At 36.2% G+C, this 14918-nt stretch overlaps 1 pseudogene; it reads left to right on the top strand.

The window, feature by feature from the left end:
* The first annotated feature begins 9860 nt into the window (after positions 1-9860).
* On the top strand, positions 9861-10531 carry LOC141416210 (olfactory receptor 7D11-like; annotated as a pseudogene).
* Positions 10532-14918: the final 4387 nt, after the last annotated feature.

The following is a 14918-nucleotide window of genomic DNA, read 5'->3' as shown; positions in this document are numbered from 1 at the left end:
TTTATAGGTATTTTCATTCTATATCCAATTGACATATGGTATCTGTAAATAGATGGAACTCAAACAACTGAAGAGAAGATAAGTAGCTCAAGTATATATAGGAAAAGTACAGATGTAGACATTTCTCAAAATGAAATATACAAATGGTGAAGTATATGAAAAGATGATCACTGTGCAAATAATTAGGGCAATGGAAATCAATACCGCAGGAGATATCCCTTCCCACCTGTGACAATAACTATTAAACAAATGATGAATGTATTTGATTGTGTGAATTTAGAGAAAAATAGCCATTAAATCCTATTAGTGAGAATGTGAGTTGTTGTAGCCATTAGGGAAAGCACTGTAGAGTTCTCATCAAACATTAAAAAAGTATATTCAATTCAGATATACATGGAAATGTCAAAATGACACTCCCAGTACAGCTATATTAAAGAAACAAAAATATCTTTATTAAAAAATGAAGGACTTGAGCAGAAAATAGGTCCATTCTGAGGCTGGAACCAGTGGGAGTAGGGAGAATTTAAGAAAGGGTGCCATGTTGTTTATATTTTGTTTTTGAGATAGTGTCTCACTAACTGTTCCCAGGCTGACATTGACATCATGAGACTCTTCAATAGTGATTAACCATATATTTTTAATATAATCTATATTTAATAATTTCTCTCTTCTGTTATGGTACTCAAGATATAATAGACAGTTTATAGAAGTGATCTACTATTCTAAACGTCTCCATAAGTTTTTCTTTCATAACAATTATTCATTAGCCTTTCACTAATGTGAGGTAGCCAGCATTGATAATTTTTTGTTTTTTTTGGGGTGGTGTTTTTACACCTTACTTTTATTTTTTTTCTTTTATTATTCATATGTGCATACAAGGCTTTGGTCATTTCTCCCCCCTGCCCCCACCCCCTCCCTTACCACTGACTCTGCCCCCTCCCTCTCCCCCCAACCACCTCAATACCCAGCAGAAACTATTTTGACCTTATTTCTAATTTTGACGTAGAGAGAGTATAAGCAATAATAGGAAGGAACAAGAGTTTTTGCTGGTTGAGATAAGGATAGCTATACAGGGAATTGACTCACATTGATTTCCTGTGAGTGTGTGTTACCTTCTAGGATAATTCTTTTTGACCTAACCTTTTCTCTAGTTCCTGGTCCCCTTTTCCTATTGGCCTCAGTTGCTTTTAAGGTATCTGCTTTAGTTTCTCTGCGTTAAGGGCAACAAATGCTAGCTAATTTTGTAGGTGTCTTACCTATCCTCACCCCTTCCTTGTGTGCTCTAGCTTTTATCATGTGCTCAAAGTCCAATCCCATTTTTGTGTTTGCCCTTGATCTAATGTCCACATATGAGGGAGAACATACGATTTTTGGTCTTTTGGGCCAGGCTAACCTCACTCAGAATGATGTTCTCCAATTCCATCCACTTACCAGTGAATGATAACATTTCATTCTTCTTCACGGCTGCATAAAATTCCATTGTGTATAGATACAACATTTTCTTAATCCATTAGTCAGTGGTGGGGCATCTTGGCTGTTTCCATAACTTGACTAGTGTGAATAGTGCCACAATAAACATGGGTGTGCAGGTACCTCTGGGGTAACCTGTGTCACAGTCTTTTGTGTATATCCCCAAGAGTGGTATTGCTGGATCAAATGGTAGATCAATGTCTAGCTTTTTAAGCAGCCTCCAATTTTGTTTCCAGAGTAGTTGTACTAGTTTACATTCACACCAACAGTGTAAGAGGGTTCCTTTTTCCCCCGCATCCTTGCCAACACCTGTTGCTGGTGGTGTTGCTGATGATGGCTATTCAAACAGGGGTGAGGTGGAATCTTAATGTGGTTTTAATTTGCATTTCCTTTATTGCTAGAGATGGTGAGCATTTTTCCATGTGTGTTTTGGCCATTTGAATTTCTTCTTTTGAGAAAGTTCTGTTTAGTTCACTTGCCCATTTCTTTATTGGTTCATTAGTTTTAGGAGAATTTAGTTTTTGAAGTTCCCTATATATTCTGGATATCAGTCCTTTGTCTGATGTATAGCTGGCAAATATTTTCTCCCACTCTGTGGGTGTTCTCCTCAGTTTAGAGACCATTTCTTTTGATGAACAGAAGCTTTTTAGCTTTATGAGGTCCCATTTATCTATGCTATCTCTTAGTTGCTGTGCTGCTTGGATTTTGTTGACAAAGTTCTTCCCTATACCTACTAACTCCAGAGTATTCCTACTCTTTCCTGTATCAACTTAATAGTTTGTGGTCTGATATTAAGATCCTTGATCCATTTTGAGTTAATATTGGTATAGGGTGATATACATGGATCTAGTTTCAGTTTTTTGCAGACTGCTAACCAGTTTTCCCAGCAGTTTTTGTTGAAGAGGCTGCTATTTCTCCATCGTATATTTTTAGCTCCTTTGTCAAAGACCACTTGGTTATAGTTGTGTGGCTTCATACCTGGGTCCTCGATTCTGTTCCACTGGACTTCATATCTGTTTTTGTGCCAGTACCAAGCTGTTTTTATTGTTATTGCTTTGTGATATAGTTTGAAATCAGGTATTGTGATACCTCCTGCATTGTTCTTTTGACTGAGTATTGCCTTGGCTATTCGTGGCCTCTTGTGTTTCCATATAAATTTAACAGTAGATTTTTCAATGTCTTTAATGAATGTCATTGGAATTTTGATGGGAATTGCATTAAACAAGTAGATTACTTTTGGGAGTATCGACATTTTTACTATGTTGATTCTACCATTTCATGAGCATGGGAGACCTCTCCACTTTCTATAGACTTCCTCAATCTCTTTCTTCAGAAGTGTATAGTTTTCCTTGTAGAGGTCTTTCACATCTTTTGTTAGGTTTACACCTAGGTATTTGATTTTTTTTGAGGCTATTGTAAATGGAATTGTTTTCATACATTCTTTTTCAGTTTGCTCATTGTTAGTGTATAGAAATGCTAATGATTTTTCTATGTTGATTTTATATCCTGCTACCTTGATATAGCTATTGATGATGTCCAGAAGCTTCTGAGTAGAGTTTTTTGGATCTTTAAGGTATAGGATAATATCATCTGCAAATAGGGATATTTTGACAGTTTCTTTACCTACTTGTATTCCTTTTATTCCTTCTTCTTGCCTAATTGCTCTGGGTTGGAATTCCAGTACTATGTTGAATAGGAGTGGAGATAGTGGACATCCTTCTCTGGTTCCTGATTTTAGAGGGAATGGTTTCAGTTTTTCTCCATTAAGTATAATGCTGGCTGTATGTTTGTCATATATAGCTTTTATAATGTTGAGGTACTTTCCTTCTATTCCTAGTTTTCTTAGAGCTTTTATCATGAAATGATGGTGGATCTTATCAAAGTCTTTTTCTGCATCTATTGAGATGATCAAGTGGTTTTTGTCTTTGCTTCTGTTAATGTGGTTTATTACATTTATTGATTTTCATATGTTGAACCACCCCTTCATCCCTGGGATGAAGCCTACTTGGTGGTGGTGAATAATCTTTTTGATGTGTTGTTGAATTCGGTTTGCCATTATTTTGTTGAGGATTTTTACGTCAATGTTCATTAAGGAGATTGGCCTATAGTTCTCCTTTTAGGAGGTGTCTTTGCCTGGTTTGGTTATAAGTGTAATACTGTCTTCATAAAATGTGTTTGGCAGTTTTCCTTCCTTTTCTATTTCGTGGAACAGTTTAAGGAGGGTTGGTATCAGTTCTTCTTTAAAGGTCTGATAGAATTCAGCAGAGAATCCATCAGGTCCTGGACTTTTCTTTTTGGGGAGATTCTTCATTGCTGCTTCAATTTCATTTTGTGTTTTTTTTTTAATTTTATTATTCATATGTGCATACAAGGCTTGGGTCATTTCTACCCCTGCCCCCACCACCTCCCTTACCACCCACTCTGCCCCCTCCGTTATAGGTGTATTCAGGTGATTAATTTCTTCTTGGTTCAGTTTTGGGTGATCATATGTATCTAGAAATATGTCCATTTCTTTAAAATTTTCAAATTTATTTGAATATTGTTTCTCAAAGTTGTCTCTGATGATTTCCTGAGCTTCCATGGTGTTTGATGTTATCTCCCCTTTTGCATTCTTGATTCTACTAATTTGGGTTTTTTCTCTCCTCATTTTAGTCAGGTTTGCCAGGGGTCTATCCATCTTGTTTATTTTTTCAAAGAACCAACTTTTTGTTTCATTAATTCTTTGTATTTATTTTTTGTTTCTATTTTATTGATTTCAGCTATTTTTATTATTTCTCTCCTTCAATTTGTTTTGGAATTTTCTTGTTCTTATTTTCGTAGGAGTTTGTGATTTATCATTAGGTCATTGATTTGGGATCTTTCAGTCTTTTTAATATATGCACTCATGGCTATAAACTTTCCTCTGAAGACTGCCTTAGCTGTGTCCCATAGGTTCTGGTAGATTGTGTTTTCATTTTCATTGACTTCCAGGAACTTTTTAATTTCCTCTTTTATTTCATTGATGATCCATTCTTCATTAAGTAATGAGTTATTTAGTATCCAGCTGTTTGCATGATTTTTGTCTTTACTTTTGTTGTTGAGTTCTTCTTTTACTGCATTGTGATCAGATAGTACACACGGTATAATTTCTATTTTCCTATATTTGCTGAGACTTGCTTTGTGCCATAGGATATGATCTATTTTGGAGAAGGTTCCATGGGCTGATATGAAGAAAGTATATTGTGTAGAGGTTGGATGAAACATTCTGTAGACATATACTAGGTCCATTTGATCTATTGCATATTTTAGATCTTGGATTTCTTTATTGATTTTTTGTTTGGATGACCTATCTATTGATGATAATGGGGTGTTAAAGTCTCCCACAACCACTGTGTTGGCGTTTATATATGCTTTTAGGTCTTTCAGGGTATGTTTGATGAAATTGGGTGCATTGACATTGGGTACATACAGATTGATGATTATTATTTCCTTTTGGTCTATTTCCCCTTTTATTAGTATGGAATGTCCTTCTTTATCTCATTTGATCAATGTAGGTTTGAAGTCTACTTTGTCAGAGATAAGTATTGCTACTCCTGCTTGCTTTCATGGGCCACTGGCTTGGTAAATCTTCTTCCAGCCTTTCATCCTTAGCCTATGCTTATTTCTGTCAGTGAGATGGGTCTCCTGTAAGCAACAAATTGTTGGATCTTCCTTTTTAATCCATTTAGTCAAGCTGTGCCTTTTGATGGGTGAATTAAGTCTGTTAACATTAAGCATTAGTACTGATAGGTATGTGGTGATTTCTGTCATTTAGTTGTCTTAGTTGTTTGAAGGTTTGATTGTGTGTACCTAAGTTGAGGTTACTCTCTACTGTCTTGCTTTTTCTTTTCCTGTGTTTGGTGCTGCCTGTGTTTTCACGGTTAAGTTGGGTTTCACTTTCTGTGTGCAGAATCCCTTGAAGAATCTTTTGTAGTGGTGGCATTGTGGTCACATATTGTTTTAGTTTCTGCTTATCATGGAAGACTTTTATTGCTCCATCTATTTTGAATGATAATTTTGCTGGGTAGAGTATCCTGGGGTTGAAGTTATTTTCATTCAGGGCCCGGAAGATCTCACCCCACGCTCTTCTTGCTTTTCATTTTGCTGTTGAGAATTCTGCTGTGATTTTGATGGGTTTACCTTTGTATGTTACTTGTTTTTTCTCTCTTACAGCCTTCAATATTCTTTCCTTAGTTTCTGAACTTGTTCTTTTAATGATGATATTTTGTGGAGTAGTTCTATTTTCATCTGGTCTGTTTGGTGTCCTGGAGGACTCTTGCATCTGTATGGGAATATCTTTCTCTAGATTTGGGAATTTTCCGTTATTATTTTGTTGAATAGATTACGTATTCCCTTCGCTTGCACCTCTTCTCCTTCTTAGATGCCCATGATTGTCAAGTTTGGTCTTTTGATGGAGTTGGTGAGTTGTTGCATTTTCTTTTCACAGGCTTTCAGTTGTTTAATCAATAGTTCTTTGGTTTTTCCTTTAATTACCATTTCATCTTGAAGTTCTGAGATTCTGTCTTCAGTTTGTTCTATTCTGCTGGATTGGCCTTCCATTTTCTTTTGCAGTTCTGTTTCATTCTTTTTTCTGAGGTTTTCCATATCCTGGCTGTTTTTCTCTTTAATGTTGTCTATTTTTGTCCTGCATTCATTTATCCATTTATTTATCATGTTCTCTGTTTCACTTTGGTGTTTATACAGTGCTTCTATGGTTTCCTTTATTTCTTCTTTTGCTTTTTCAAAATCTCTATTTTTGTTGTCTTGGAATTTCTTGTGTGTCTCCTGTACATTTTGGTTGACCTTATCCGGTATCATCTCTATAAAATTCTCACTGAGTAGTTGTAGTATGTCTTCTTTTAAATTATTCTTGTGGGCTTCATTGGGTCCTTTGGCATAGTTTATCTTCATTTTATTGGAGTCTAGATCTGAGTTTCTGTTTTCTTCATTCCCCTCTGGTTCCTGTACTAATTTTTTGCTGTGGTGAAATTGGTTTCCCTGTTTTTTCTGTCTTCCCATCATTGTCTTTGGTGTTGTTACTGTCCTTGTACTGTGTGCAATTAAGTATTTTCTAGCTTGTAATAATAACAATGGTAATATTTAGAATGGAAGGGTGAGTTGAGATGGAAAGCAAGAAGTTAAAGAAAAGGGGAAAACAAATACACAGACAAGAGGGAGAAAGCAGAACAAGGTTTCAGACAAGAAAGTTTCAAAGATATAAACAGGGAGCTTTAGTGTACTAACAGTAAGCTGAACAGATATTAGAGGGACAGAGATAGGATTGAAAATCAAAAAAAAATTTAGATAGTATTAAAAATAAAAAATAAGTAAATGAAAGAAATATCTATATATTAAAATTGAATTAAAATAAAATGGAAAATAAAAAATTAAAAAAAAAACCAAAATACCCTCCAAGTTCAAATGCAATGAAGTTTCCATCTTAATAATTTGGGTATCTGTCTTAGTCTCCAATCCTGGAGATGGTGCCTCAGGTGTTGTTCTGTAGTTGTCTCATCAAAGGGGATGCATAAAGTAAAACAAAAGTACACACACACACACACACACACACACACATACAAAACCCACCAAGTGTCCCAAGTTCAAATGCAATACATTTTCAGTAAGTTTTTCCACTTTCAGGTGTAATTCAGTTGTTCTCTCATCAAAGGTAGGGAGAAAAAGAAAAAAAAGAGTCTGAAGACAGTTCTGAGAATGGTATCTGCAGCTGTGGCTTGCCTGCCCACTGCTGTCAGCCTGCTGTTGCTGGAGGCATTGTTTATGCAGATCTCTGGGGTGAGCTTAGAACTCACGTTGCCCCTCAGGCTTTCTTTGTTCAGAGTTCTCCTGTGTGGGAGCCTCTGCTACAGGCTTTCCCCTTTCCAAGCACTGGGAAAGGTGACACTGCACCCTCATTGTCAGGCCTGTGTGTTTATTTACAGTTCATGTGGGAGGTGGGTCTTCCCCCCTCTCCTGTGAAGTTTGCCTCCCCCTGCCACTTTCACAAGCTTTCCTGCTCCTGATTACTCGGCGGTGCTGCTGCTCCTGCTGGCCACCATGTTTGTTTACAGCTCACGTGGGAAGTGGTTCTTCCCTACTCTCCTGTGGAGTTTTCCTCCCTCTGCCACTCTCACCAGCTTTCCCGCTCCTGGTTGCTGGGCGCATGCCCTGCCCCCGCTCCGGCCAGAGCCTCTCCAGCCCACCCAGCTTGTTTATTTACCGTCCTGGGAAGGGTTCCCTTCCCCCAATCTTCAGCACTCAGGGCTCCCCACCCTGTTTCCAGCCTGTCTTTATTGCTCTTTTTGCTTATTACTCAGTTTCTCTTTTTTCCCCAGGTGGAGGTCGGTCTGTCCAGGGGGCTATGCTGCTCTGGCCAAGGCTTGTCTGTGGGAGTACTGCAGTACCACGAAGCTCACCTGGTCTGCATCTTCCCAAGCCATTTGGGTGCCGGTGACTCCAGCATTGATAAAATTATAAACATTATACATAAAATAGGTTGGTTACCTCTTTTGATGTTCATAAAACATTTCTAAATAGTGAAGTTTTCTATGGTTGCTCCTTTCAGAAAAGTGAATTTTTTCAAGAAGTATAATAATTATGACAAATATATACATAATCAAAGTAAAACTGATTGCCATCATTAAAAGCAAATACAAACCATATGTGATTATGTGTGTTCATGTGTCCACGTTGATATGTGGATATGTATTTATTTAAGATCACAAGAATTAATGGCCAATACATAATTGATTGAAGAAATTATAATGTTCAAAATTATATAAATAGAAATAAGTATATAGTATACCTCTAGGATTGAAAGATTGGGAATCTTGTAGTTAGAAAGAACTTCAGTTTCAATTAGTCCAGGCCTTGTCTGTTCTTTTATTATTATTATTATTATTATTATTATTATTACTCATTTATTCACATGTGCATTTATTTGAGTCATTTCTCCATCCTGCTCCTACCCCCAATCTCTTTCCCCCCCCTTCCAGGCAGAATCTGTTCTGCACTTTTCTCCAGTTCTGTTGAAGAAAGAAATAAGCAATAATAAAAAAAAACATAGCATTTTTGCTAGTTGAGATAAGGATGGCTATATAGAGCAATTCCTAGCATTGCTTTCATGTACTAATGTGTTATAACACAGGTTGATTCATCTCTAACTGATCTTTACACTGCTTCCTGATCCCCTTTTCCTGTTGACCTCTGTCACTTTAAGGTTTCTGTATTAATTCCTCTGGAGTGGGGACATCAAATGCTTTCACATTTTGGGTTTTCTATCTAACCCCATACCTCCCATATATGTTCTCCCCTTGTCATGTAACCCAAGTCATACGACATTGCTTTATTTGCCCTAGATCTAAAGACTACATATGAGGGAAACATACAATGTTTGGTCTTCTGAGTCTGGCTAATCTCGCTCAGAATGATTTTTTCCATTTCCATCCATTTACTTGCAAATGTTAAGATTTTATTTTTCTTCATGGCTGAGTAAAATTCCATTGTATATAAATACCACATTTTCTTGTTCCATTCGTCAATAATGGGGCATCTTGATTGTTTCCATAACTTCACTATTGTGAATACTGCTGCAATAAACATGGGTGTGCAGGTGCTTTTGGAGTAACCTGTGTCGCATTCCTTTGGGACTATACCCAGGAGTGAGATTGCTGGATCATATGGCAGATCTATATCTGTTCTTTTATCACTTCCTTTCCTTACACTTTTCCAATACTACAGATTCTCTCTAATGAGTTGTTTTCTGGATTTGTCTTCAAACATTCTCCTCACTTTCTTTGACTCATACTCTTCTATCAAATTTCCTACAGCAAGTTCTTTATTTATTAATTACTCATCAAAATTTCTATTCTTTCCCAATCTTTATTTACTATTATGTTTGATATATTTATTGATAAGCCTTGCTCATTCTACATCATACTGGTTTCAGAGTGTCAAAACAATATCAACCAATAATGTAGTTAAAATTGAAGTGTACTATTTTCAGACTACATGAATCACTTTCCTGGGAAGAACGTGAATGATAAATTACATTAATCCAAGGGAGACAGTGGGAAGTTATAAGTACTGGAGAGATTTTAAATTTGTGTCTTGTGTTTCATTGAAAAATGTCTAGTGGTATGCAAGGAGAAAACCACACATCAATATCACGATTCTTGCTCATTTGTCTCTCTGATGATCTTGAATTACTGCCATTTGTATTTGGACTGCTTCTGTCAATGTATTTGGAAGCAGTGCTTGGGAACCTGCTCATAATCCTGGCTGTCAGCGCTGACTCATACCTCCACACTCCCATGTACTTCTTCTTTAATCTTTCTTTTTCTGACCTCTGTTTCATCTCTACCACAGTCCCAAAGATGCTGGTGAACATCCAGGTACAAAGCAAAGACATCTCCTATAGTGGGCATCTCACTCAGGTTTGTTTTATAATAATTTTTACTGGATTAGAAAATTTCCTATTATATCTGATGGCACTTGATGGCTTTGTTGCTGTTTGTAATCCCCTTAGGTACATGGTCATCATGAGCCCTCACTTCTGTGCCTTTTTGGTTCTGGTGTCTTGGTTCATTATATTCTATATTTTCATCCTTCATTTTCTACTGCTTATGCAACTGACATTCATGGTAGATACTGAAATCCCACATTTCTTCTGTGAATTATCTCAGGTCCTCAAGGTGGCCAGTTCAGACAATTTAAGCAATATTATCTTCTTGTATGTGACAACTGCATTGTTGTGCATGTTTCCTATGCCTGGGATCCTTTGCTCTTACTATCAAATTGTCTGTTCCTTATTAAGGATGTTTTCTGTTGTGAGCAAGTATAAGGCATTTTCCACCTGTGGCTCTCACCTTTGTATGGTCTGTTTTTTCTATTGAACAGGTTTTAGTGTTAACCTCAGTTCTGCTGTAATCTGAGAAGCATGATTTTCTCAGTGATGTACACCTTGGTTACCCCCATGCTAAACCCCTTCATCTACAGCCTGAGGAACAAGGATGTAACAGAGGCCCTGGGAAAACTCCCAGCATAGCAGTATCTTGTCCATCATGGATTAGTGACTTCAGAACTAAGAGGACATTGTGGTCCAATAGAGGCACACTATGAATTTACATATGTTGCCTTTTTTTTACTTGGTTGGCATACTTCTCTCTTCTATGGATAAAGTAACTATGAACTTCTTTATATTTGTTTGTATATTTTTCACCTCAGAAATTTCCTCAGTAATTCATTTGGCATATTCTCTTCCTATAGATGGTTTATAATATTCTAAGTATTGTGAGTTTTCTCCATATTTCTTGAAATTTCTCAATTTAATATTCAATGAGCTTATCAAATTCATGAATGGATCCTAAAATGAGCTTGTTGTATGTTGATGTTTTCCCCTTAATTTGGAATATTCTTTTGTAGTTTGAGAAAGAAACCGAGTGAAATTATGAATCAAGTAATCAAAAATATTAGCCACCACAACACTGTGCCTGTGGCATAATATGTGTGACTATACTTAATCCTGAACAGTTTTGTTTCTGGTATTTTCTCATAATTGTACTTATAAAACAAAGAGACAAATTGGGAAGAAAAATTATCTGATATTGAGCCACATTTCTATCTTTGGTATCTAAGTTTTGTTATATCTCTGAAAGGATTTTCAACATGAAAGGTGGATTTTAACTTTAATGCTGACATGCTCATATGATCCTAAATATCACAATGCCTACCAAAACTGTGAGATATTATCCATTCTGTTTGTCTGCTTTCTTCCCTTTCATCTTTCATTCATTCCCCTCTTTCATTTTCTCATTCCTTCTCACCTTTTTTCTACACTTTGTTGTTGCTGTTGTCTTGCTTTGTTTTTTGGATTTAAAACAGGGATTTAAACTCAGAGTCTTTTGTTTGTGAAGCAAGTACTATCCATTTTAACCAATTATTTTTTAGTTAGGTTCTCTCATTCTCTCCACCTTGCCACTCTTCCATGACCTTTCTACATATGTCTCTCTCATTCCTGGAATAATAGGCATGAATGATGATGCTCTGGCTCTTTCCACTAAATTTTTTCCCAAGTTGGGATCAATCTGTGATCCTCCTACTCTTCACTCATATTATAAAACTGTGTTTCACTGTAAGTATACGTCACAGGTTATATATTCATTTGTCAGTGATAAGCATGTTGGTAATCAGTGTTTTGCCAATCTGGAGAGGGAATGCAATGGAGATCCATGAACATTTATTTGAGTAATGTTCTCCATTTGCTCCAAACAATATAAAAGTCATATATATATATATTGGTCCCATAAGATCATATTGTGTTCCAAACTATAGCTCTCTATTTGGTAAGTAAATTCTAATGTGTTTGAATACAGATGATATTGCCAAAAAATCTATAAGTACATGTCTTTACTATAAAGCACAAGTAAATTTTCTTTTCATATTTGTTTAAATATGGAGTGGTGGAGATATTGGGTCATAAGATAACTGTACATTTAACCATTTAAAATATCCAAAACATTTTTGAACATCTCTTTTTATTATCCCTTATCTCATATTATTTGTCCAAATTAAGAAACTATTCTAAAGATATCAGGTAGATATTTCACAACAATGTATGATACTGATATATTTACATATTTGCAATTTAATTTTAAATTTTTTGTAAAATGTGTAGCATCCTTTAGATTGAGAAGTGATGATTCTCAATTCTCAATTCTCAATTCATTTTTCCTGACTGGGTTACTTGTTGCAAAGTGTTATTTTTCTGTGAGTGCTTCCAGCTGTTTTTATTCTCTGGCTTCTGTTCATGTGAACTTTCTCAGATGCAGGGTTCTTCTTTCTTGTGATGTTGTTCAGAGAAACTGTTGGGAATAGAACAACAGAACTCTGGTTTGACTTCCTCCTTTCCCACCCGAGCCTGCCATTAGCTATTCCTGCCCTTTCCAGTGATGCTCCACTAGGCTTAGAGCAAAGAAAGGAACTATGATTTATATTTATTCAAAATGTATTATAGACCAGACACTGTACCATACAACAGACTTAAGATAATCCAATTCTTACAGCCAGTCTGTGAAATATGTACAATTATTGTTCCCATTTAACAGATGAGAAAATCTGATGTTTATGGAGCATGCACATACATATCTGTGGCTGGTATAGCTCAAAGCGTGGATTTGATACACCTCAGTGCAACTCCAAACAAATGTTATCTGTGGTAGCTAGTGCTTTATAACTATAAAGAACTACAGACGTGTTCATTTAATGTTATTTCCATATAAATCTGTACAAAATCAGCTGAAGTCCCACTTAGTCCCTCTGAGACCATCTAATTCTTGTCTCTCCCTCTCTAAGATAACCACTAGTCTGAAACTGATATGTGTGGCTACATTTTCTTTTAAACATGTAGCACACAATTTTTCTAATTCACATGAATTGTTTCATATACCAGGTATATCCATTTGTAACTGTTTTTTACATTCAACATTATGTAATTAAGATTTATACATGATGAATTTGTTATAATAAACTTATTTAAGAGAATATTTCCTGTTATGAAAACAGTACATTGAAGAATGATTTTTTAATGTTTTGTTATTGTAGTATGCACAATTAGCTCTATGTGACATGTGATAAGTTTTAGAATATATAGCTACAAATAAGATTTCTCAGTCTTAGGGTATTGGCATTTCCATCTATAATTTTATTTGTATTTCCTACATTTTTCCTCAAATTCATACAATCAGCTTATCTTAGCACCTGCATGCCACATTCTCCCCATCATGTGGCATTATCAGACCATAGCAAATATGGCAAAATCTGGATGGTGATTCAAAGAGAGTGCTGTATTATTCTTCTGCATTTCTCCATACCTTTGAAATATTTCATAATTAAAATAGTAATTAAATTTAAATAGTTATAAGGTGGCACTTGTGGCTCATAACTGTGTTAAAAGTTATTTGGGAAACTGAGAATGGGAGAATCACTGTTCAAAGTCAGTCAAAGAAAATAGGAAGATCCCATCTTAACCAATAGTTGGACATGGTGGTGTGTGCCTGTCATCCCAACTACTGCAGGAAGCATAAAATATGAGCATTGCAGCCTGGGCTGGACTGGGACAAAAGTGAGACACTCTCTACAAAAACAACCAGAGCAAAAAGGGGCTGTCGGTGTAACTCAAGCGATAGAGTGCCTGCTCAGCAAGCCCGGAGTGCAGATGTCAAATACCAGTACCACCAAAAAAAATGTTATGATCATTGCCTACAAGGGTTTGGATGAAGACTTCTTGTAAAGAGAGAGAGAGGGAGGAAGAGAGAGAGAGAGAGAGAGAGAGAGGGAGGGAGGAAGAGAGAGAGAGAGAGAGAGAGAGAGAGAGAGAAAGAGATCAGGCAGGGAGGTAGAAAAGGATGGTCTTTATGGCTGCTATGTGAATGGTCTGAAATGGGTATCTTTTGAATTTACAATTGAAATGCTTTACTGAGCCTTAGGAGCCAAAGCGTTTATATATGAGAGATAAGCAGAGGGAGTTCTAGAAAGTGGGATGCAAAGGTTGGTACTAGAAAAATAATACCAATTGTCAGAATCAAAAGCTTGAGGTATCTGGGAATGACATGATGAGTCATGGTAAGAACTATTTAGTAGTAATATGAGAAGTAAGGAAAGAAGCACAAATGTTATTTCCATTCCATTTCCTGCATTAAAGGACAGTGCTCTGGGTGGGTATTAGGAAATCAACATTGAAGTTCCATAATATGCAGAACATGTACCTCACTTTACCATTCTGTGCTTATACTACTAAGTGAACACAGGGTAAAGCACAAGTCACCTGACCCATGTGTCTCATGAGCAAAGTTTGGAAAATAATAAATATTTGGTTGCTTTGGAAAGAGAGAGAGAGAGAGACAGAGAAGAAATATAATTTGATCATTAAAGGAATGTTTATTTGGGGACATATTACTAAAGCCATTTCCAAATTCAATGGAATTCACATGAAAATTCCTATAACAATTTTCATAGAAAATAGAACGAAAAATCCTAAGATTGATATGGAAAGCAAAAAGACCCCAAATTGTCAAAGCAGCCTCAACCAAAACGAACATTGCTGGAAGTATCACAATACCTGACTTCAAGAAATACTACAGACACAGTAACAAATAAACAACATGGTAATGGCAAAAGAACAAAAACATAAACCAAAGGAATAGAAGTGAAGATCCAGTAATAAACTCACACAGCTACAAATATTTCTTAAAGTAGTGTTTCATTCTGCAATGAGGTTAAAAATTAGAAAAATGAAAAATCTAGAATTTCATTATTACTCCACCAAATGGATCACACAGAGATGAAGAAATTAATGTGGTATTCAAAATTGCTTCTTTTTTCTTGGAGGGACTAAAGTTTGAACTCAGGGCCTCATGTTTGCTAGGCAGATACTA

The sequence above is a fragment of the Castor canadensis genome, chromosome 14 (genome assembly GCF_047511655.1).
Source record: "Castor canadensis chromosome 14, mCasCan1.hap1v2, whole genome shotgun sequence".
NCBI lineage: Eukaryota > Metazoa > Chordata > Mammalia > Rodentia > Castoridae > Castor > Castor canadensis.
Note: the sequence above shows the minus strand (reverse complement) of the source record. Positions and strands in the feature narration are given on the sequence as shown.